This window comes from Bos grunniens, chromosome 29 (assembly GCF_055505025.1).
Source record: "Bos grunniens cultivar Pamir isolate PY7600 chromosome 29, Bosgru_T2T1.0, whole genome shotgun sequence".
NCBI lineage: Eukaryota > Metazoa > Chordata > Mammalia > Artiodactyla > Bovidae > Bos > Bos grunniens.
Window position 1 is genome coordinate 37,902,929 of NC_141193.1, and position 22,070 is coordinate 37,924,998.

At 38.1% G+C, this 22,070-nt stretch overlaps 1 long non-coding RNA gene across 3 annotated transcripts in view; it reads left to right on the forward strand.

Annotated features, from left to right (window-relative positions):
• Positions 1-7,656: 7,656 nt before the first annotated feature.
• LOC147342507 (uncharacterized) overlaps positions 7,657-22,070 on the forward strand; it is a 39,670-nt gene continuing 25,256 nt past the window's right edge. The window contains exons 1-3 of one of the 3 annotated variants that reach the window (XR_015157849.1): positions 7,657-7,865; positions 9,446-9,486; positions 10,464-10,562. This is a non-coding gene — a long non-coding RNA (uncharacterized LOC147342507). The remainder of the gene's footprint in view (positions 7,866-9,445; positions 9,487-10,463; positions 10,563-22,070) is intronic. The other 2 variants (XR_015157848.1, XR_015157847.1) reach the window with 2 other exon arrangements.

A 22,070-nucleotide genomic window follows, 5' to 3' on the forward strand; every position in this document is an offset into this window, starting at 1 on the left:
CCACAATTTGTTGTGATCCACATAGTCAAAGCCTTTAGCATGGTCAATGAAGCAGAAGTAGACATTCTTTCTCTATGATCCAATTTGATCTCTGGTTTCTCTGCCTTTTCAAAAGCCAGCTTACACATCTGGAAGTTCTCAGTTCACATATTGCTGAAGCTTAGCTTGAAGGATTTTGAGCACAACCTTGCTAGCATGAGTGCAAGTGTATGGTACTTTGAACATTCTTTGGCACTGCCCTTTTTTGCAGTTGGAATGATAGCTGATCTTTTCTAGTCCTTTGGTCACTGCTGTGTTTTTGAAATTTACTGACATATCGAGTGCAGCATTTTAACAGCATTATCTTTTGCAATTTTAGATAGCTCAGTTGGAATTCTATCACCTCCACTAGCTTTGTTTGTAGTAATGCTTCCTAAGACCCTCTTGACTTCACACTCCAGGATGTTTGGCTCTAGATGAGTGACCATACCATCATGGTTATCCAAGTCATTAAGACCTTTTTTGTATAGTTCTTCTGTGTAGTCTTGTCACCTCTCCTTAATCTCTTCTGCTTCTCTTAGGTTCTTACCGTTTCTGTCCTTTATTATGTCCATCTTTGCATGAAATTTTCCCTTAACATCTCCAATTTTCTTGAATAGGTCTCTGGTCTTTCCCATTCTATTTTTTCCCTCTACTTCTTTGCACTGTACATATCACATCCAGAGTTATATAGAATAGTGATCACCAGCTCCATTTTATATGTGAACAAATGAGACTTCTAGAAGATTAATAACATGTAGCATTTCCTACATCTGTAAGTAATGGATTCAGAATTGTCCCTGAAGTCTAATTTAACCTGGAAGCCTATATTGGTCAGTACTGGACTTTTCTCCATTCTCATACAGTGTCTATCATTGAGCTATGACTGGAAGGAAAGAAAGCTCTACCTTTGTAAATTGAGGGTTTTCTATAAGCAGGATTGATAAATGACACAAATCTGAAAGAGCAGCAGTCCAGACGGGAGGTTGCACAGTCTCTATATTGTTGGCATTTAATCACAGAAATATTCTCATACTTTTGAAGGAAATATGGCTTTTTTTTTTTTTTGAATGCCATTTGCACATCTTATAATTTGGGCATAATTGATTATCTGTTGCGTGCAAGGTCTGGAGCCATAGGCTTGGCCATTCACTGATTATGGTAACTTAGTCAAGGTCCTCAAACTCTCTGTGCCTCATTTTCTCTTCTCCATATGTAAGAGGTAGGCAATAACTCTACCTACCTGACAAATATTTTAATATCAAATGCACCCATTTATGTGAATTACTTATCACAGGGCCTAGCATGTAATGTATGTGGTATAAATGATAATTCTTACTAAGGGTAAGCAGTTTGTCTTGCCTTTGGAGAATGATCTGTCCTTTTCATGGCAAGGTTAACAGGTATGACTTCATTTAATCCTAACAGCCCTATAAAGTATTTCATTTTTCATATGTAGAAACTGAGGCACAACAAAGAGACTAAACAACTTCTACAAGGTGACAACTCTTAACTACCAGATCTTGTGACTACTGGCGGAGTGTCATTTCATCTCTCCTCATTTCTAAACTTTCAGGAATTTCATGCAGACATGGCTTCAAAGTGCAACTTAGTGCTCCTTTCAGAAAAGAGCATCTTTTTTTTTTTTTTTTCTCGTTTCATACATGATATTCTACATGTTTCAATGCCATTCTCCCAAATCTCCCCACCCTCTCCTTCTCCCACAGAGTCCCTAAGACTGATTTATACATCAGTGTCTAGAAAAGAGCATCTTGTCGATTCACTCAGAGGGCTCACAGATCACACAAAGGCCCCTCAGCCTTCAGCATGGATACAGAACTTCCAATAATTAGCAGGCCTCATCTTTGTTTTCTAGTTAAGATATCTAAGCAATTTCTTCTCTCCAAATCTTTTGATATGGTAATACATCAGGGTCACTTCCAGCTGAATTTTTATGGATATAATTACCTGCAAACACAGGTGACATAGTTTCTGCTTTCCTGCCTGATTTCTAAGTCAAAGCTTCCGCTCAACTGGGACATCAAAGATGTAATTTAACCTTTCAGATACTACCTTTTATTCTTAAAGAAAAGAGAAAAGCTCAAAAAAATCAGTTTTTAAATTACCTTTTTATTCAATTTCATTAAGCTTTGGAAACAGATTTTTTTTTTTAATGCAGTCACTCAGCTGAACAGTTTAATGAGCAAGCCTTGCCAGCAGATGTTTGGGAAATTAGTGAAAACACAGTTTTATGTGAATCTGCCTAAAAATTCATCCAGATTGTTTGAGTGTGATAACATGTAGATCCTCTCTTCCAACTGACCTGCCTCCTCCCTGATTCCCATGTAAACATTCAAAGAATTCTAAGTACCAAAAACAACTGAATTCACTTGAAAAATGTGGTTTATTTACTAAATGATGCAATGACAGTCAGTTAATCATTATTCAACAAAAATACTTGAGGCCTACCTCATTCTACAAAGCCATAAATTCCAAGTGAACTTAAGAATTAAATCATTTAATAAAACAATAAAGAAGACAATAAAAGTAAATGTGTGCTGGTATGCTGTAGAGGGAAGTATTTGCTAGCTTTAAAGCAAAAGAATGTAAATCATGAAGAAAAACTGGAAAAAAATATAAAGTTTCTGAGCCAAAAATATACTGTAAATAAAATTTAAAGATAAAGAACAATATAAACACATGCTCACAATTCTAAATATAGAACAAAATTCAATATCTGGTAAAATAAATGCCCCAATAAAAGCAGCAACAAAAAGTGGACAAAGGAAGAAAAGAAACAGAAACGATCAAAAGTTATGAAAAAGTTCAGTTTCATTAGTACCAAATAAATACCATTTTATTTTTATCTATCATGAAAATAAGTGGAATACAGGCAGCATAAAAATGAAACAACAAAAATAGAACTACTCTGTTGTTATATTTGGAAAATAATAAGAGTGTGATCTCAGGTTAGTGATATTATTGATTTTAATTTTTCACATGTTTGTTTTTCAAAATAACTGACAAATATTTTAATAACCAGAAGAACACACATGTTATTATAAATTTTCATACAGACAACACTCTGAGTATTTCCACTAAAAGGCCAAATGCATATTTTCATGATGATCTCAGTGATCACCAAGATTCAGATCCATCTCAAACTGACAATTTTATGAGATACTGGTAAGTTCTACCGTCAGACTTTTATCAACAGCATTATACAGAAGAGAACAAGCAATGGGACATGATAAAAGGGTGGAGCTGGCTTCAGGGTTATCTCTAGCTACCCTTAGAGGAAATAGTTTAATATGACTTTGAAAAACTTCCATCTGGCTGAATTTAGCTCTGGAACTCACATCTGGTCAGTTAGTATTCTATAAGACCTATTAATATAGGCTATGTGAGTTCAGAACTAGCTTAAGCCATACCTTTTCTTTAAACTCTTCTGGCTAACCTACCTCTTTGTTAATTAAGGTGATGTCCTGGGCTCACAGGCCACACTGTGTCTCCCTTTACCCCAGAACATATGGCATTGTCTTATTCATCATTTACTTTTTTTTCATATGAGATGATTATGACTTTGAGTATAAAGTTATGATGTATTGTCTTATTTATCTTTATATACTTAATTTATATAAGAGTATTAGATCTGTAGTAGTTGAACTGTTATTTGTTCTCCCAAGAATCAGTCTTATCATTAAAGAAAGATGCTGTCTAGAAACCAGAACTTCCTTGAAAGGGCATAATATATATTTGGGTAAATATTTAGCCAGACTCTCTTCTAAGTGCTCTCTACTTTTTTAAAACTTGTTTAAACATATATTATTTTTCTTTTTTAATATTTATTAACTTGGCTGCATAAGGTCTCAGTCACAGCACTCATATTTAATCTTCGTTGCTGCATGCAGGATCTTTAGTTGCAGTATTTGGGATCTAGTTCTCGGACAAGGGATCCCCCACATTGGGAGCTCGGAGTCTTAGCCACTAGACTACCAGGAAATTCTCTAAACATAAATTCGTTTTTAAAAAAAATTTATTTTGTGTTGGGGTACTCAGTTCAGTTCAGTTCAATCACTCAGTCGTGCCCAACTCTTTGCAATCCCGTGAACCGCAGCACGCCAGGCCTCTCTATCCATCACCAACTGCCGGAGTCTACCCAAACCCATGTCTATTGAGTCAGTGATGCCATCCAACCATCTCATCCTCTGTTGTCCCCTTCTCCTCCTGCCCTCAATCTTTCCCAGCATCAGGGTCTTCTCAAATGAGTCAGTTCTTCGCATCAGGTGGCCAAAGTATTGGAGTTTCAGCTTCAACATCAGTCCTTCCAATGAACACCCAGGACTGATCTCCTTTAGGATGGACTGGTTGGATCTCCTTGCTGTCCAAGGGACTCTCAAGAGTCTTCTCCAACACCATGATTCAAAAGCATAGCTGATTAGCAATGTGATGGTTTCAGGTGAATAGCAAAGGGACTCAGCCATACCTATACATGTATCCATTCTTCCTCAAACTCCCCTTCCATCCATGCTGCCACATAACTTTGAGCAGAGTTCCCTGTGCCTAACCATATATTATTGAATGAAATTTAAAGTCTCAAAGACTTAATATTTATTGATAAGGCTAATACGTTGTCAATTATGGGGTGGTCTAATCAAGAGCATTGTGTGTATAAGTGGCTGAGAAGACAACATTATAAGAGCAGTATATGATGGAGACTAGCAAATTAATAAATAAGCAAATATGGGCTATATTAAATGGGCATATATGTTGGGAGAAAAATAAAGCAGGAAAGAAAGTGAGCAGGTTTAAAGGTGGAGGGGGCTGTTTATTAAGGTTTATTTGCATTTTATTAGATTTGTTATAATGAGGTGTATCAGGCAAGGCATACTATACTTCACATTCAAACAGAGGACAGAGGAAGTAAAAGAACAGTCACAAGTACATTATGTAAATGTTCCAGAATGAAGGTCTTTTCATCTGATACACTTGAATAGTCTTCTTTCTAAGAATAGGGACATTTCAATACTTCAAAAAGGCATCTAAGAATGAAAGGCTATTTTTGCTCCTTTCATCAAGGCGTAGATTCATCATAGGCCCTGTATGACAAGCCTTAACCGTCAGCACATTGTTATCTTGTCTTAGTCACTCATCTTGGCTCTGAGCAACATGTATTGTCTTCCTACTGCCTCAGCATTAGCTCTGGGAACCCTAGCAGGGCTAGGGCTAGAGTACCTTCCTGTTAAGACCACCAATTGCAGAGAATTGTTGCATGCTTGCTCAGTTATGTTCGGCTCTTTGTGACTCCATGGACTGTAGCCCATCAGGCTCCCCTGTTTACGGGATTTCCCAGGCAAGAATATTGGCGTGAATTGTCATTTCCTTCCCCAGGGGATCGTCCCAACCCAGAGACTGAACCTGCATTTACTTCATTTCAGGCAGATTCTTTACCACTGCAGCACCTGGGAAATGCCTTGCAGGAAACAGGACCTCAAATTCTGTTTTGTACTCCACTCCTGGCCTGAACTGGGCCTGAACCAAGTGGCCTATTTTTGGGCTTTGTCTCTGGAGGCAATTTGTCAGAAAGGAAAAATTGTGAGTTGTGGAATCAGGCAGACATGAGGCTGGAATCCATTTTCATCCTTGGTTGTATGTGATCAGGCAGTGACTAAGTCTGTCTGCACACTGATTTTCTTCAGCTGATAATAATGATTGTGATTTTTCACTTTTAGGGCCTCAGAATCATCAGGAGGACTGGTAAAAATGCAGACTGCTTGACCCATTTCCCAGAGTTTCTAGTTAAGTAGGTCTGAGGGTGGAGAGAAAATTTCACATTTATAACAATCTGCTAGATTATGCTGCTGCCATTCAGTGGGCTGCACTTTGAAAATCACTGATATAAAATTATGAATATTGAAGTAGATCATATATTTACTCTATTTTCACAGACTCTGTACAGGGAAATGCCTCTTGGAGTGGTTTTCCTCCTATGACCAGTCCAGGCCATGATGACTCAGTACCCAAATCTTCGACCTCAACTTAGGCCCCGAGTCCAGCTTCCTTGCACCTTTGTTAGAGCTCACAGCTTAAAGGGACCACCGGACTCTAAATTGCTTATGTGAACCTCTCAACTACAACAGGCTCGCCCGTAGCATTGTTATTAATGCTCTTATATTCTTTGACCTTCAGTTATCATATTTATTTTCCTTATAATATAGATGTTTTTATAAATAAACTTGACTCTTAATGAAATTACCTTTTCTAAAGGACAGCAAGCCACAAAACTATGCACAGCTTTCAAGCTGTTGGCATCATTTTATATTAAATTGCTAATTGTTATTAATTACCCTGGCATTTCTGGGAAGAACATTAATCTTGGCAGAGTCATTTTGTATTTCAATAGGAGCATCATTTACTTCCCATCAAAAGGAATTTCTTTCTTGAGGGCTATTCATAAATGTGTCATTTATTGTAAATCACCACTTATGGGAACGAAATATAACATCTGGAGGAACATTGGTAAGGTCAGAGATGTCAGGGCTCATTTCAGCCCCCTTATATTTAGATCATTACTCTGTTCCCTTGCAGCACTATTAGAAGAGGAATATGGTTAGAAGAAGGGAGCAAAGTATTTCAATACTGGAAAACTAAACGGGCGTAAATGCTGTCAGTGATAATGTGCATGCTCAGTCATGTCCGACTCTGCAACTGTAGCCCGCCAGGCTCCTCTGTCCATGGAGAATTCTCCAGGCAAGAGCACTGGCGTGGGTTGCCATTTCATACTCCAGGAGATCTTCCCAATCCAGGGATCGAACCTGCATCTCCTGTGTCAGCAGGTGGATTCTTTACCTCTGCACCACCTGGAAAGCCCATCAATAATAATAATAACAATAACTGGTAAAGGCATTGACTCCTATCATACGCCTGATAGTATGATTAGTGCTTTACACACATGATCACTTTTAATCTTTACAATACAGTGAAGTGGGTATTACTATTAATCCCATTTTACATATGAGAAAATTGAATTTTAGAGTAAACAAATTGTTCAGCATGGATCAACTGGTAAATGAAAAGGCTGGGACTTGCATTTAGGTCAGATTTGAATTTGTCAATTTTTGTGACAGAACCTGAGTTATTAATTGCAAATATGACATACTCCTTTGAAAAGTTGAGTTTCAATAGAGGAGATGATAGACATGCATGGTAAAGTGCAAGGCTGATTATAACATTGATATACTATTCTCAAAATAACAGCTGAAACCAGGATAAATGAATTAATTGATTACATGGGGAAAATCTGGGAAAGTCTAGAATTTGAGCAGAAGCAGTTGAGTGTAAATTTTCTAGCACATGCTTTGTCACAACCTTATTTAGCCGGTACTTGCTAACTGCCTTGAAACTAGCACTTAACCATGTCTTACTTTTTCTAAAAACGTATATTGATGACATATTTCCTACACTGTGTGATGAGGATTAGAGTATGTCTGTATGATCAGGCCACTCAAGATGGCTGTTCTCTTGCTCTCTGGACATTCCCTGATGTTACTGCCTGCTTCACCTGTTCACATGACTGACCTTCCTACACACTTGGCCCTGCTTCAGTCAGTGATTGTTCTAACCTATTTATGTCAGAGCATTTTCACCTGGAGGGTTTATCAAAGAAGCCTGAGGGATGCGCCCCCCCTCTTCTGGTTTCCCTGGTAACAAACGAGCCAACCTGATGTCCATTCCGCCTCTAATTAGTAACCTCCCCCCTCGACCCTAGGAGCTAAGGTGGCCGCCATGTCCTGTCCGCTGTGGGTCCTACTCGGTGAGATGTCGCTCCAGGACCGTACTTCAGACAGGTAAGCTCCCTCATCCATTAATCATTGGCGTCTCAGTCGCTGACTCCAGGCTCTTTCTTTGGTCTTAGAGCTGGGCCTGCACAGGGTTTACAGGCCTGCAGGGTGCAGCCGGGCAAGCGGCCAAGGAGCTGGGAGACGGAGGAAACTCCCATGAGGGCAAGATGTCGGGAAACGAGGTCGGGATGGGAAGTTGCGGGGTCGTCCACTGACGTGTGGGGCTACAAGTTACAGGTGTAACCTCAGGGTAGCTGTTGTGTAATGTGGGGCCAGAAAGTTGTGGGGTGATCCTGAAAGTTGCAGAGGAAATCCCAGGGGGCGCTAACTACTAGAATGTGGGGCTTTGTGGTGGCTTTCCTTGATGAATGGCGGTTGTTGAGTGAGTATGGAGAACTCACAGACCCCCTAAGGCTGCTGGGGAGGTGTTGGCTGACATTACAATGGGAAAGCAGTTAGACAATAAGGCAGTAGCCACAGCTGTGGACTAGCCAGTGCGTTTTGTTCTAAAGGCCACAGAGGCTGAGCTCAAAGGCAAGGCAAAAGTTAATTTGAAAACGGATTCATGTTCCTATGAAATTGAGGCACATGAATGTGAGTGAATCATATGTATTACTATCCTTGTTATTTGCTCAAACTGAATTGGCTTTGTATTTAATTATTTTTTGGTATATCTTTCCATCTGTGAGTTAACTATTTAGAAACTGAAAAAAAAAAAAAAATCCCTGAAAATGGCCAACATGAGAACCTTGACATTCTAAAATTGTTTTTTGCATTTGCCATTAAAAGTTAGCTTTCTAGAAGGAAGTGGTACTTCTCTTCTTGTGCCTTGAAGATGTAAATAATCTACTTGGGCTCTCAGGGAATTAATTTCTTCTGAGTTCACTCTCAGGAAAAAATGAGGCTTTTTAAATCTCTGTCAGGAAAACTGAGATCTCTGGTTCTACACAGGATATATGTTGTCTGTGTGTACTTTATAAATATGAAGTGTCTCTTCAAAATGTCATTGCCAAGATTAGTTCATGGAGGAGATATGTTTAATTGACTTAAATTAAGCTATCTGATTCTTATTAAAGAAACTGGCTCAAATGATTTTCATGTTTATATAATCCGGGAAATATTCAGTACTGAATAATCTGGTGTTGAAACTATCTTAACTTTGTTGATTTGATTAATATAGACATGATTTTAGAGTCATCAGTGTTAAATACAACACTTCTGTTGTACCTAGGTTTACTGAAGGTCAAATACAATCTTATTATATCTGCTGAAAATTTGTCATCAAGGAGAATAGCTTGATGAAACTTTAAGTAAATGTAATTGAGAGTTTTAGGTAAACTCTATAGGAATAAATGTTTTAGAAATTTCTTTTTTTTTAAATTTTATTTTATTTTTAAACTTTAATATATTGTATTAGTTTTACTAAAAAAAAAAAAAAAAGTCTCTTGAGATTTTAGCAACCTGAAACTAACCTAAGTTAAATGAAGAGAATTCATTGACTGAGTCATTTTAAATATGAATAATAAGGAACATTGGAACATTAATTGCTGGGCAGGCCTGAATTTACCTATGTTTGCCTTCTTCAGAGAGGAAGACTAAAGCATAAGTTCTCCAATAAAAAAATAAGGTATGACAAATAGTTACATTGTAATTAGGTGTTTAACCATGCCTTTTAAAGTCGTTTGTCATATATGTAGGTGGTTATTGTATCCTAATACATTTGTGAAAGTGCTTCATCTTCAAGAAGATTCCTAGGAAGTTCCTTCTGAAAAGTACAGGTCTCTGATCAATTTCAGATCATACTAGATAAGAAATTAAAGAATTCTAATAGAAAACCTGATGGCTTCATAAAATAAGAAGTAGAAAGAATTGGTTACCAAGTGAAATGGTGAATACAGTTAGCATTTGTATGTATTTTGTCTGGAATATTAATGGTTTGATCTGTGTTCTTCCCCCATTAAGTTTAGTTATGACTTCAGCAGTTTGGTAAATTACAACTAGAAGTAAAACATTTTTCTTTCTCTCTGGTCCCTCCAGGAATTGCTCTTGGCTTCTGAGCAGCTTTATTAGGCTAGTGGGAAAGACTGTCTCTTGGCATGTGTGGTAATCTTTATTTTAGGGACCTCTAGAAGAGGTCCACTGAGGTAGAGTCTGATGGCAGGCCTCTGGAATGGCTTTCATGCTTTTGAGAAGCCTTTTGGGAATTCAGTCTGAGGCTGAATTTCACAATTAGGTTGGAGAAGCCTATGTGGTCAATTGAGCAGACTTATTTTGCATACAAATTAGCCTTGATTTGGTATCTTGGGTGGTGATGAGGATACTTTAGGGAGAAAAATATTATGTTTTGGTGGATATTGACTTCTACACATGTCTACTGAAATCTATATGTATGAAATCTATTGTGTTAGCCACACTTTTGCCCTGATATTCAGAAAAAAAAGGTTATCTATTGGAGTTGTCACAATATAACTACTTATGATGTATCACTACTTGCTTCAAGTCTGCCACTAAAAGCACATGTACAATGTTTGTAACAATTTGGTATAAGCCTATAAAATATTTCCCCTTAACATACCTCTGAACTTATTCACAATTTCTGATCAGTTTTCCTCCAAGATGGATAACTAGGAAAATATGAAGGAAGCCTAGTACCAAGGATCATGATCTGGATCCAGGGTATGCAGCATTCACTCTGGCTTCAAGGTATGTACACTTGGTCTACTGAAAGATTTGTAATGAAAATGGGAAAATCATGGAAAAAATTTTTCATATGCGGAGGTATTGAGTAAGTCATTCTGGTCTATAAATTATTTCGCTTAAACTTTACAGTGACCTGTTTTGTGGCATATAGAACACACATTGTATATCTGCTTTGGCCATTGTGGAAAGGAATACATTTGAAAGTCAAAATGTTGTACCTGTGGTTCAGACATCCAAGGTAAAACTAGGTGGTCATTATAGATGTGATTTTTGTACAAATTCCTGTATTATTGAAAACGTGAGTTTTCTGAACTGTATTGCAAACCAGGACAAAAATCATAGGCCGGTGTGGTATCATCCCTGAATGCATTACTGCTTGTATTTTGCTTGTCATGATCTCCCCTGTATTGTGCCTGTTAAATGTCTTACATTTTATCCCTAGCTTGAGTGATGGAAATCCATTTGAGGACTGGGTAGAAACAATGGCTTCACAGTGAAATAAGTCTAATTGCTGGGGTCTACAGTGAGATGCCATTGTCGTCTTCCTCTGGACTTCAATGAAAAATAGACCTGGCTAATGTGACCATATGGGGACAATTGATAATGTGGGGGCTGGGGAGAGGGGAAGACCCTTACCTTCTCTCTGTCCAGAATGCCAATATAGCAGAAGGATCTCATAGATAAACATTACTATACAACACATCATACACTTTGCCAGGTTGACTGCCCATAAGCCCCTGGGCTATGCTGTGTGGAATGGAATAAGCTGGCTTGTGGACACACAAGGCCACCTAGTGGGATTAACTGGTTTTCATTTAGAGAGAATGGGTCCACCCTAGTGGCACTCAGTACGACATGAGGTGGTAGACCTGTGCTGTGATTGCTGACTCCTGGCTAGGCCATCAGAATGTTTCTTTTAGAGCAGGACCTTCACTTCCTTATGGGGGTAGCTCTTGAATTGTGAAAACCAGGGTTGGCCAGACTTTCCTTATAACTGTGCAGGTTGCTGCTGCCATGGACTCCTCTCCATTGACAGGTAAGCACTTGGCTCCAGAATGTGCCCATGTCCTGGCATGTGACTGTTGTTAGCATGCTAGGTATCTTATTTATCATGCTTTTTGGCTGTGGTTATCTGTATTGTACTTGTGACATCTGATTGCAGTGCCTTTCTGCATACCTGACCCCAGGGATATCATGGAGACCAGGATTGTAAAGGGTTGCGCAGGTTATATAGGGGTGGGGTGTATCATCAGGCCACCCAAGATGGCTGTTCTTTTGCTTACACATCCCCTGCTCCACCAGTGCCTGCTTCACCTATGCTCACCTTACTGAACTCCTTACCTACTTGACTCCGGCTCCAGCTAGTGTTTGCTCTAATCTTTGGATCAGAATGTCTCCACCATGAGAGTTTACCAAAGAGGTGGTGAGGGCCATACCCCTCTGCTGGTTTCCCTGGTAACCAGTGAGCCAACCTGATGTTAGTTCCCCATATGACTGATAACTTCCCTTATCCCTTTGGGGGTGAAGGCTGCTTCCCTGTCCTGCTCCTGATCTGCCACATGTGTTGGGTGGTCACTTCAGAACCTTGTTTCAGGTGTAAGCTCCTTCATTAAACCACTGATGTCTCTGTTGCTGACTCTGGGCTCTCTCTTTGGTCCTGAAGCTGAATGTGTACAAGCCTTGCAGGCCTGTGGGATGTAGCCCAACAATATCAAATAAAACAACATTTTGAGACTAATGGTTGATTTGTTATGAGAATTATGTAAATAGCAACTTGTTTGAGAAAGCTAACAAGTGATGGGGTACATTTGATAGTAGTAAAATTCTGGAATATTATAACTTTGATAGATGGTAGTGAAAAAATTCCAGAATACTATATAGCTTGAACATGATTCAAGTAAAGGCTACCACACATGTTTGAGAAGGATTGCCCAGAATGAATGGAGCTTAGAGTGCATTGGGGGCTGTGGGAGGAGACATGTGGAAAGAAAAATGGTGAACTTTTTTGAAGGAACCTGTATGCCAAGTCAGAGAATGTACACTTTGTACGTAAAACTGAACAACTGAGAAGGGGGCTGTGGGAGGAGACATGTGGAAAGAAAAATGGTGAACTTTTTTGAAGGAACCTGTATGCCAAGTCAGAGAATGTACACTTTGTACGTAAAACTGAACAACTGAGAAGGTTGTAAAAGTGATATGTCATGATTAGGGCTACTCCTATCAAAATGTGGACTCAAATATAATGCATAAATTGGTGCAGAGAAAACTCATGGAGAGAAGTTGGTTATGCTCCTGCTCTAATGACATACAGGAGAGAGAACGGTCATCCATGAATTTGAAATGAAAATGGGTAGTTGGGAGTAGAAAGTCTGCATGAGGTGCTGGAACTTGGTGAACAGATTGGAAATGAAGCACAAGGGATAAAAAGGAGGCAAAGGTGATTAAGGTTTGTTATCTGAGTACTGAGCTTTGATTAGGAAAAGAACATCTTCCTTTCTAATGAAACTAGGTCCACGTAGCCTCTTTAGTGGAATAATGAAAATATTCTAGAATAATTTTTATTGGATGCTTACAAAGAACCATTTCATACACATTATAACATTTTAGCCTTATAAAAACCTGACAAAGTTGATATTGCTCTTCTCACTTCAGGTATTAGAAGGGTGAATGGTGTAATAACTTTCTCAAGAACGTGCACGAACAAATTCTGACTGTAGTTTAGGATTACTTTATGTTAGAACTTAATATTCTTTCTAATACTCCATTGTGCATCTCAAAGAATAAAGTGTAGCATTTTGCAGATAAGTGTTTCCCTGCAGGTCTGAGTGAATATATTGAGGAGATTATCCTAAGGACAATGGAAGTCATAATTTTCTATGATATGTTAAGTTCCCCCAAAGCATTGTCATAATTTTAATAACTCCTATATTGATAATAATATTTTGTAGTTTAAAAAGATTGTTTACACTTATAGCAAAGCAGGTAGTATTATCAACATTTTGCAGGGGATAACACTGGGGCTTATAGAGAGATGACAAATAACATCCAAGTTCATGCATTCAGAAAATAGTAACGTTGAATCTAGAAGTCAGTCTCTAAACCACTCCCAATGCCATTTCCTGTATTTCAAATAGTTTTAAGTAAAAGACAGTAACTTACCCTGTCACCAAAAAAAAAAAAAAAAGCCAATAAAAGATAGAATAATATCAGAAAGAATTTGTAGTTGTTCAGTCTCTAAGTTGTGTCCAACTCTTTGTGACCCCATGGCCTGTAGCATGCCAGGCTCCCCTGTCCTCCACTATTTCCCAGGATTTGCTCAAATTCATGTCCATTGAGTCAGTGATGTTATCTAACCATCTCATCCTCTGTTTTCCCCTTCTCCTTTTGCCTTCAAATCTTTCTCATCAGGGTTGGAAGGCATAGATATTCTTTATACATAGCATTTTGACAATAATTTGGAGGGGATATGACATGAGCCATTTTTCCTTTCTGTGTTGCAGTAGTCAGACTCCCGTGCTCTTGGCATCAGTGGTCAATGCCATTATATTAATACCTATTTGGGGAGATTTCTCCTTCCAGTTAAAATAGGGTAACAAAATTAGATTTATCTTTCTTCTCGGAACAATCAGCACATTTTCAGAACTCTGAAAATAAAGAAGGATAGTGATATCTGAGAAATGGAAACAGATGATATGAGCTCAGCTTAAAGTCTTGAGATAATTGTTAAGCTTCTGAGTAGTGAAAGGATACTGAGGCACAGCCCAGGAGACTCTGTGAGTTGAGGAGATTGGAATAAGAGTGTGAATTCACAGGATAAAGTGTGAAAGAGGAGAAAACTTCAGAGTGAGAAATACAGATTTCTTACAGGGTAACTCACAAGAAATCAATTGAGTACTGATTAGGGCATACGTTGTGAAAAAAATATACAAAACTGGGAAAAATTATCCACAATCTTAGTGCCTGGCATTGACAGAGAACCAGGAATAATGCCAGTTCCCATCAGACTCATTTGGTTTGGGGCGGAGTACACAAATGAGACTTGGCTGCGTAGTAGGGAGAAATCAGCTATAGGATTGGCAGTGTTTCAGTCCTACCTAAAGCGCAATAGCAAGATGTAAAAGGATAAAACTACCTACAACCTAATTAGATGTGTTCTAGAACAAAGCTCAGAATATTTATGTGACTGTATAAATTATCCAGGACCAAAAAGGTAAAATCGCATCCAATTAAAAATTATCAGTTGCTCAAAAGAAGCAGAAAAATAGAAGCTTTCGTGAATAACTAAGTCAACCCTAACTGACATAGCTATTAGAATTAAGAGAGAAGGAAACTCAAAGAGTTTTATAATTACATTACAAACTTAAGTTTGAAAACTTAAGAGACTTGAAAGATAAATATGACCAAGATTGAATTCTGGTTATGAAAACTGCAATGTCTGTGATGGAAATCTTACATATAAGATTAATGGCAGGTTAATGTTGAAGAAAAGATTAGTGAACTTAGAGACATAAAAATAAACTACCCAAAATAAATTAGAGAAAAAGGAATAATAAAAGCAAATAAGCAGATCATCACTTAGCTGCAGAATGATGTGAAGTAGCCTAATACATGTGCAATTAGAATCTCTTATAGGAATGCCAAAAGATATTTGAAAATATAATGGCCCAAAATTATACACCCATAAATGCAAAAAACTTAATGACCTCAAACACAAGAATGTTAGGAAAAATTTTACCAATATATATCATAATCAAATTAATCAAAACCAGTGATTTAAAAAAAAACCTTTAAAAAGAACTTTAAAAAAACATAAAAAATAAAAAGAACTTAAAGAATATATTTAAGTATAGAGGAACCAACATAAGGATATAGAATTACAGCATATTTTCTTATCAGAAATAATGAAAGTGATAGAGAGTGGAGCAAATCTCTGAAAGTTATAGCCACTTAATAAATATATTTTAAAAGGTGTACAAATTGAAGTAGAAGTAAAAACTCTTTATTCACAGATGACATCAGTATTATGTAAGGAATCCAATATAAGCCCCAAAAAATTTAGTAGACCTAAAAAATTAGTTTAGCAAGGTTGCAGGATATAAGATCAATATTAAAAACACAGGTATATTTCTGTACAGTAGCAAAAATAATTAGCTGAATTTTTAAAATTTAAATTTATTTATTTTAATTAGAGGCTAATTACTTTACAATGTTGTATTAGTTTTGCCATAGATCAACATGAATCTGCCACGGGTGTACACGTGTTCCCAATCCTGAACCCCCCTCCCACCTCCCTCCCCATACCATCCCTCTGGGTCAGGACTGGTAGCTGAATTTTTAAAATACAATTTGCAACAGTATTGAAAATTTGGAACACTTATAGATAAACATGATGAAAGATGAAAAACCTTTTCAAGTGAATTCTATAAAACTTTGCTAAGAGAAGCTGAATAAGATACAAGTTGAAGCAGAGCTATATCACTTTCATGGGTTTAAAGACTCAGTATTGTTCAGATGTCAGCTTCCCCTAAATTAAAGAGTCTATGCAAGACGAATCAAAACTCTAGTACTTTTTTAGAAATTTTTGAACTAATTTTAAGATTCACAAAAAGATGCAGAAGACCTAAATTAGTCAAAACAACACTACAGTCAAAACAAGAGTCCATAAATACTCTCACTTACATGTGTAACATATTTTCAAGGAAATTTTGGCAGTGATGGTATGTTCATACTAGTTATCATGATCATTTTCTCAGTGTCAGATTTATCAAACAGTTATACACAGCCTACTTTATCAATTATAACTCAACAAGCTGTTAAAAGTATATGCCTTTCTGTACATAAAGAAGACAACACAAACCATAATTTCATGTCTGAATATTTATTTTCCTACGCTTCTCCCTCTAGGCCTCCTCCCTCCTTTCTTCCTTTTGATCCTTCATCCTCCACTGAAGCTTCTTTTTCTTCATTCTATACCCTCTGAAAAAGTTGAGAAGATTTCATTTGGTTCCTTCCTGTTGCTGCTACAGGTGATTGTTCCCAGAGCTCACAAGGCCTAAAGGAATAAGCACAGGCTTTGGGATTTGGATGGCAGTGAACTCAAACCCCTGCTTTGTCTCTTCCCATCTGTGTGATTTGAAGCAAGTCACTTATTCTCAATTAACCTCATCTGAAAAAGAAGAATATTTATAGGTATCTGTGAGGATGATATATGGTTTACACCTAGATATTATGTCCCTTGAGGATTCTTTATCTCCTTGAGCCTCAGTTTCCTAATCTGGGGGAAAATAAAGGACATAGGGGAAAGTCCAGCTATTCTCTTAAAGACAATATAGGGATTAAATACAGATAATGCATGCTAATATTTCTGGCTCTTAATTCTAAGTATCATAACTTATCTTCCTCTTTTTAAAGAAGAGTCTCTCCATTGAGTCTCTCCAAGAAGATATACACTAGTGTTCTCTTTTGTGCAAAAGTAGAGTTATACGTTTAATAATGTTAGAGTTGAAAGTTACCTTAAAGATAATTTGGTTTCAAAACTCGTATTTCCATGATGGTAAAATGCTACAGTGCACAAAGCCCCAGAAAAGGATTTGGATAATTCAAGCCTGCCTGGAAATTTCTGTGGCTCTCAAACCATTATTCTTTCTGCCATGAATTGTGTGTTGGGTTGGCCAAAAACTTTGTTGAGGTTTTTCCCATCAAATGTTACAGAAAAACCCAAATGAACTTTTTGGCCAACCCAATATAATTAGTAGAAACCTCCTTTGCTGTACAAGAGTTCAACTGTCCTGATTCTTCAGGAAAGCTGTTTACTATTCCTAGGCTATTTCATTATTGTTCCTTGCCTTGAGAAGCCAATTCTGTCTCCCCTGCTGCTCTTTGCCAGTCTGACTGCTCAGAGTAATGAGGTCCAACTGGAAGCCCCAAGTTTTTCCTGTCATTGTAACTTTTTGTGCCTTTGCATGAGCTACCTTTTGTCAATAGAAATCAAGTTGAGAGCCATCCTTTCCCAGCAGCCCAGCCAGGCTCTACAATTTTAATGACATCATTTCACCAGGAATTGAACAGATCCCTGATTGGGCTGGATAAATTGTCAAAATAGAGTTGAACTTTTGTCACAAGTTGATGCAACCTGCTGGGGCACTCTTGAGGGGGAGAACAATGACTCTGCTTCCTACAGGGATCCAGAGTCAGGCCTATAGAAGAGCAGGCCTTGGTCTCCTTTCTCCTGAAGTTAGAATCTGCATAACCCCCTGGGACCTCTCACCATCTGGAATTACATAGGCATCTTCAGCTCTGCACAGCCTAAAGAAAGCATATATCTTCCCCTTCAAACTTGTTCTCTGACATCTCATTACCACTATCTCAGGTCCTGTTACAGGGAAAGAAGAGATGCTGAAGTCTGTGTGGGCAAATATAAGGGGAAGAAATCGTGGAAGGGAAAAGTGAAAGGGTCTTGTCTGAATTAAGACTGGTTTGGAGACTTAACAATTACAATATCCCTTAATCATTGAACAGTCCTTTGAGATACCATTATTCCTATTCCTCAAATAAGGAAACTGAGTTTTAGAGCAGGAGTCCCCAAACTCTGGGGTTTAATGACTGATGATCTGAGGTACAGCTTATGTAATAATAATAGAAATAAAATACACAAGAGTTGTATGTGCTTAAATCATCTTAAAGCCATCTGTGGAGAAAATGTCTTCCATGAAATCGGTCCCTGATGTCAAAAAGGTTGGGGACTGGAGTTTTAGAAAACTTACATGACTCACTGAAAGCACAGACCACATGAAAGTAGAAATAATTGAATTTCATCTCATGAATGACAATGTAAATATATATTCATTGCCAAATACATATTTATTAATATGTGCATTGTTAAACACAGTGAAGGACAAATGTTAGCATGAAGTTCTTCTATATTTAAATTATCTTTCTAGACATGATCATTATAATGTCTTTAACAGCCTAACAACTTGACTTTTTTTTTTTAAATCAATTTAGTATCCAAGCAGTTCATTTAAGGTTTTTCATGTCCCTTCATTCTCCCAAGCTTTAGATTTCCAGTTGCTTCAAAAGTTCAAAACAATATCAAAGCTGAATTCAGGAACTGACAGGGAAGACTATAATGGATAATTCAGAATAAAAATTCTTCTTAATTGAAATAACCAACATTTATGTAGTACATTACAAATTATCAAAACTACCCTTCTAGGTGATTTTATTCATCCTTACAAAAGAAATTCTATAAAAGAATATTTTTTTAATGGTTGAAAGTGAAGCATTAGAAAGGAAAAGTACCTTCTAATATATCTAACCCTTACTGTTAACAAAGTGATATTGGGTACTTACAGAATTTAGTCACTCAGCCAATAGACAACTAAGCAAGACGCCTACTGGCTTGATCTGACTCCATCCATGTTCTTTCTGCTAAAACATTTTGCCTCTTTTAAAGCAATCAACTGACTAATGCACCACTATTAATTTCTAAGCTCTCTACAAGCTTCATAAAACCTGGACTATACCCCCTTTGGATTCCTTTCATCATTGGAATCATTCTTGCCACTTAAACTTAGCTAATATCATTAGCTGACATATTTCAATTATGATCAACATAGTTTGATCAATTTGTGATAGAGATTATAGTAAGACTGCAGAAATAGCCACAGATTATCCCTTATCTTCCATGGCCTTTGAAAGTACCCTCTCACACTGATACTGGGGTGGCCTTGTCACCTGTTTTGTCCAGCGGGACATTACTAGAGTGAGCAAACAGACTTACAAAGCACTCATATGTGAGGCTTACTGCTGTGGGAACTCTGCCACTACCACAATATGAAGGATACTTAGCCTGTGAATTATCCCAGGAGGCTCTTTCATCCTGAGCGTCTGAGTACCAGACTGAAGTGAGGTCATCCTTGATCATCTAGCCACCAGCCAACTGTCAGTTGACTTGAAATAGATGAGTAAGTCCCAAAAGAGATCTGCCAAGTCAGACCAGAACTGCCACACGCCCCACAGATCATGATTTATTTAAGCGGTAGTTGTTTCAACCATTAAATTGAAGAGTGTTTGTTAAATGTCAAAAGTGAACTAATATGGAATGTCTCTACTTACAACCCCATATATATTTGCTACTAAAGGGTGCTTACATTTTGAAGCCCTCTCAAGTTTGAAGCACAGGCTAAGTGGGTCACTGGTCTCCTCCTCCTAACATTCTTTTTGGAATTCTTAAAGAATATAAATCTGTTGATTCCAGCCCTCATCTATTTTCATTGTCACAGAAAACTAGACTGTGCTATGTTGATCTAAACTGTGCTACAGTGTCCTTAATTGTTGATTTTGAGATTGTATGGTGTTTCTTTGACTCTCACCTCAAAGCTTTTGACTTCAAATAATATGTACTCATACAGCTATATAAATTGCTCTTTGTTTATGTGTTATGTGAAAATATATAAGTTTGTTTGGGGAGGTTTGTCCAACATGTCTCAAAAGTCAGTAGTTTTGCTCTATCAACTTATTTGCCTGGGTACTATGGGGTAACTCAAACCACAGGTCATCTCTTAGAAAACTTATTACTTCTTACTTCAGTTCAATTCAGTCGCTCAGTCGTGTCCGACTCTTTGCGACCCTATGAATCACAGCATGCCAGGCCTCCCTGTCCATCACCATCTCCCAGAGTTCACTCAGACTCACATCCATCAAGTCGGTGATGCCATCCAACCATCTCATCCTCTGTTGTCCCCTTTTATTCCTGCCCCCAATCCCTCCCAGCATCAGAGTCTTTTCCAATGAGTCAACTCTGCATGAGATGGCCAAAGTACTGGAGTTTCAGCTTTAGCATCATTCCTTCCAAAGAAATCCCAGGACTGATCTCCTTTAGAATGGACTGGTTGGATCTCCTTGCAGTCCAAGGGACTCTCAAGAGTCTTCTCCAACACCACAGTCCAAAAGCATCAATTCTTTGGCACTCAGCCTTCTTCACAGTCCAACCCTCACATCCATACATGACGACTGGAAAAACCATAGCCTTGACTAGATGGACCTTTGTTGGCAAAGTAATTTTGCTTTAGTTTGCTCCATGATGACTTTTAGCAATTATTTATGTTTGGGCAGGCTAGTTAATATATTCTGAATCTACTTTCAACCCCAGACTAATGTCTTTATTCTCAAAACTTGATAAGCAGCATGAAACATCATCAGTAGCCTAGCATTGTGCTTAAGGATGTGAGACTTATGTCTGCCTAAGATCAAGTGAGTCATCACCTCCCTGGAGATTTCCTTAATACATTATATTAATAACTATCCCCTAGTGCTGCTGTGAATGCTCAGTCAGACAGTGATTATAAGTTGCATAGTTTGCATCTGATATAAAGGAAACCTGGGCTTGTGGCTCAGATAGTAAAGAATCCTCTTTTCAGTTCTGTCACTCAGTCATGTCTGACTCTTTGAGACCCTACAGACTGCAGCATGCCAGGCTTCCTTGTCCATTTCCAACTCCCAGAACTTACTCAAACTCATGCCCATTGCATCGGTGATGCCATCCAACCATCTCATTCTCTGTTGTCCCCTTCTCCAGCCTTCAATCTTTCACAGCAACAGGGTCTTTTCAAATGAGTCAGCTCTTCGCATCAGGTGGCCAAAGTATTAGAGTTTCAGCTTCAACATCAGTCCTTCCAATGAACATTCAGGACTGATTTCTTTTAGGATGGGCTGGTTGGATCTTCTTGCAATCCAAGGGACTCTCAAGAGTCCTCTCCAACACCACAGTTCAAAAGCATCAATTCTTTGGCACTCAGTTTTCTTTATAATCCAACTCTCACATCCATACATGACTACTGGAAAAACCATAGCTTTGACTAGACAAAGCTCTGTTGGTAAACTACTCTCTCTGCTTTTTAATATGCTGTCTAGGTTGGTCATAGCTTTCCTTCCAAGGAGCAAGCATCTTTTAATTTTGTGGCTGCAGTCACCATCTGCAGTGATTTTGGAGTCCCCCAAAATAAAGTGTCTCAATGTTTCCATTGTTTCCCCATCTAGTTGCCATGAAGTGATGGGACTGGATGCCATAAACTTAGCTTTCTGAATGTTGAGTTTTAAGCCAGCTTTTTCACTCTCCTCTTTCACTTTCATCAAAAGACTGTTTAGTTCCTCTTCACTTTCTGCCATAATGGTGGTGCCATCTGCATATCTGCGGTTATTGAAATTTCTTCTGTTAATCTTCATTCCAGCTTGTGCTTCATCCAGCCCAGCTTTTGGCATGATATAATCTGCATAGAAGTTAAATAAGCAGGGTGACAATATACAGCTGTGAAGTACTCCCTTTCCAATTTGGAACCAGTCCATTGTTCCAAGTCTGGTTCCAACTGCTGCTTCTTGACTTGCATACAGATTTCTCAAGAGGCAGGTAAGATGGTCTGGTATTCCCACCTCTTGAAGAATTTTCCACAGTTCATTGTGATCCACACAGTCAAAGGCTTTGGCATAGTCAATAAAGCAGAAATAGATATT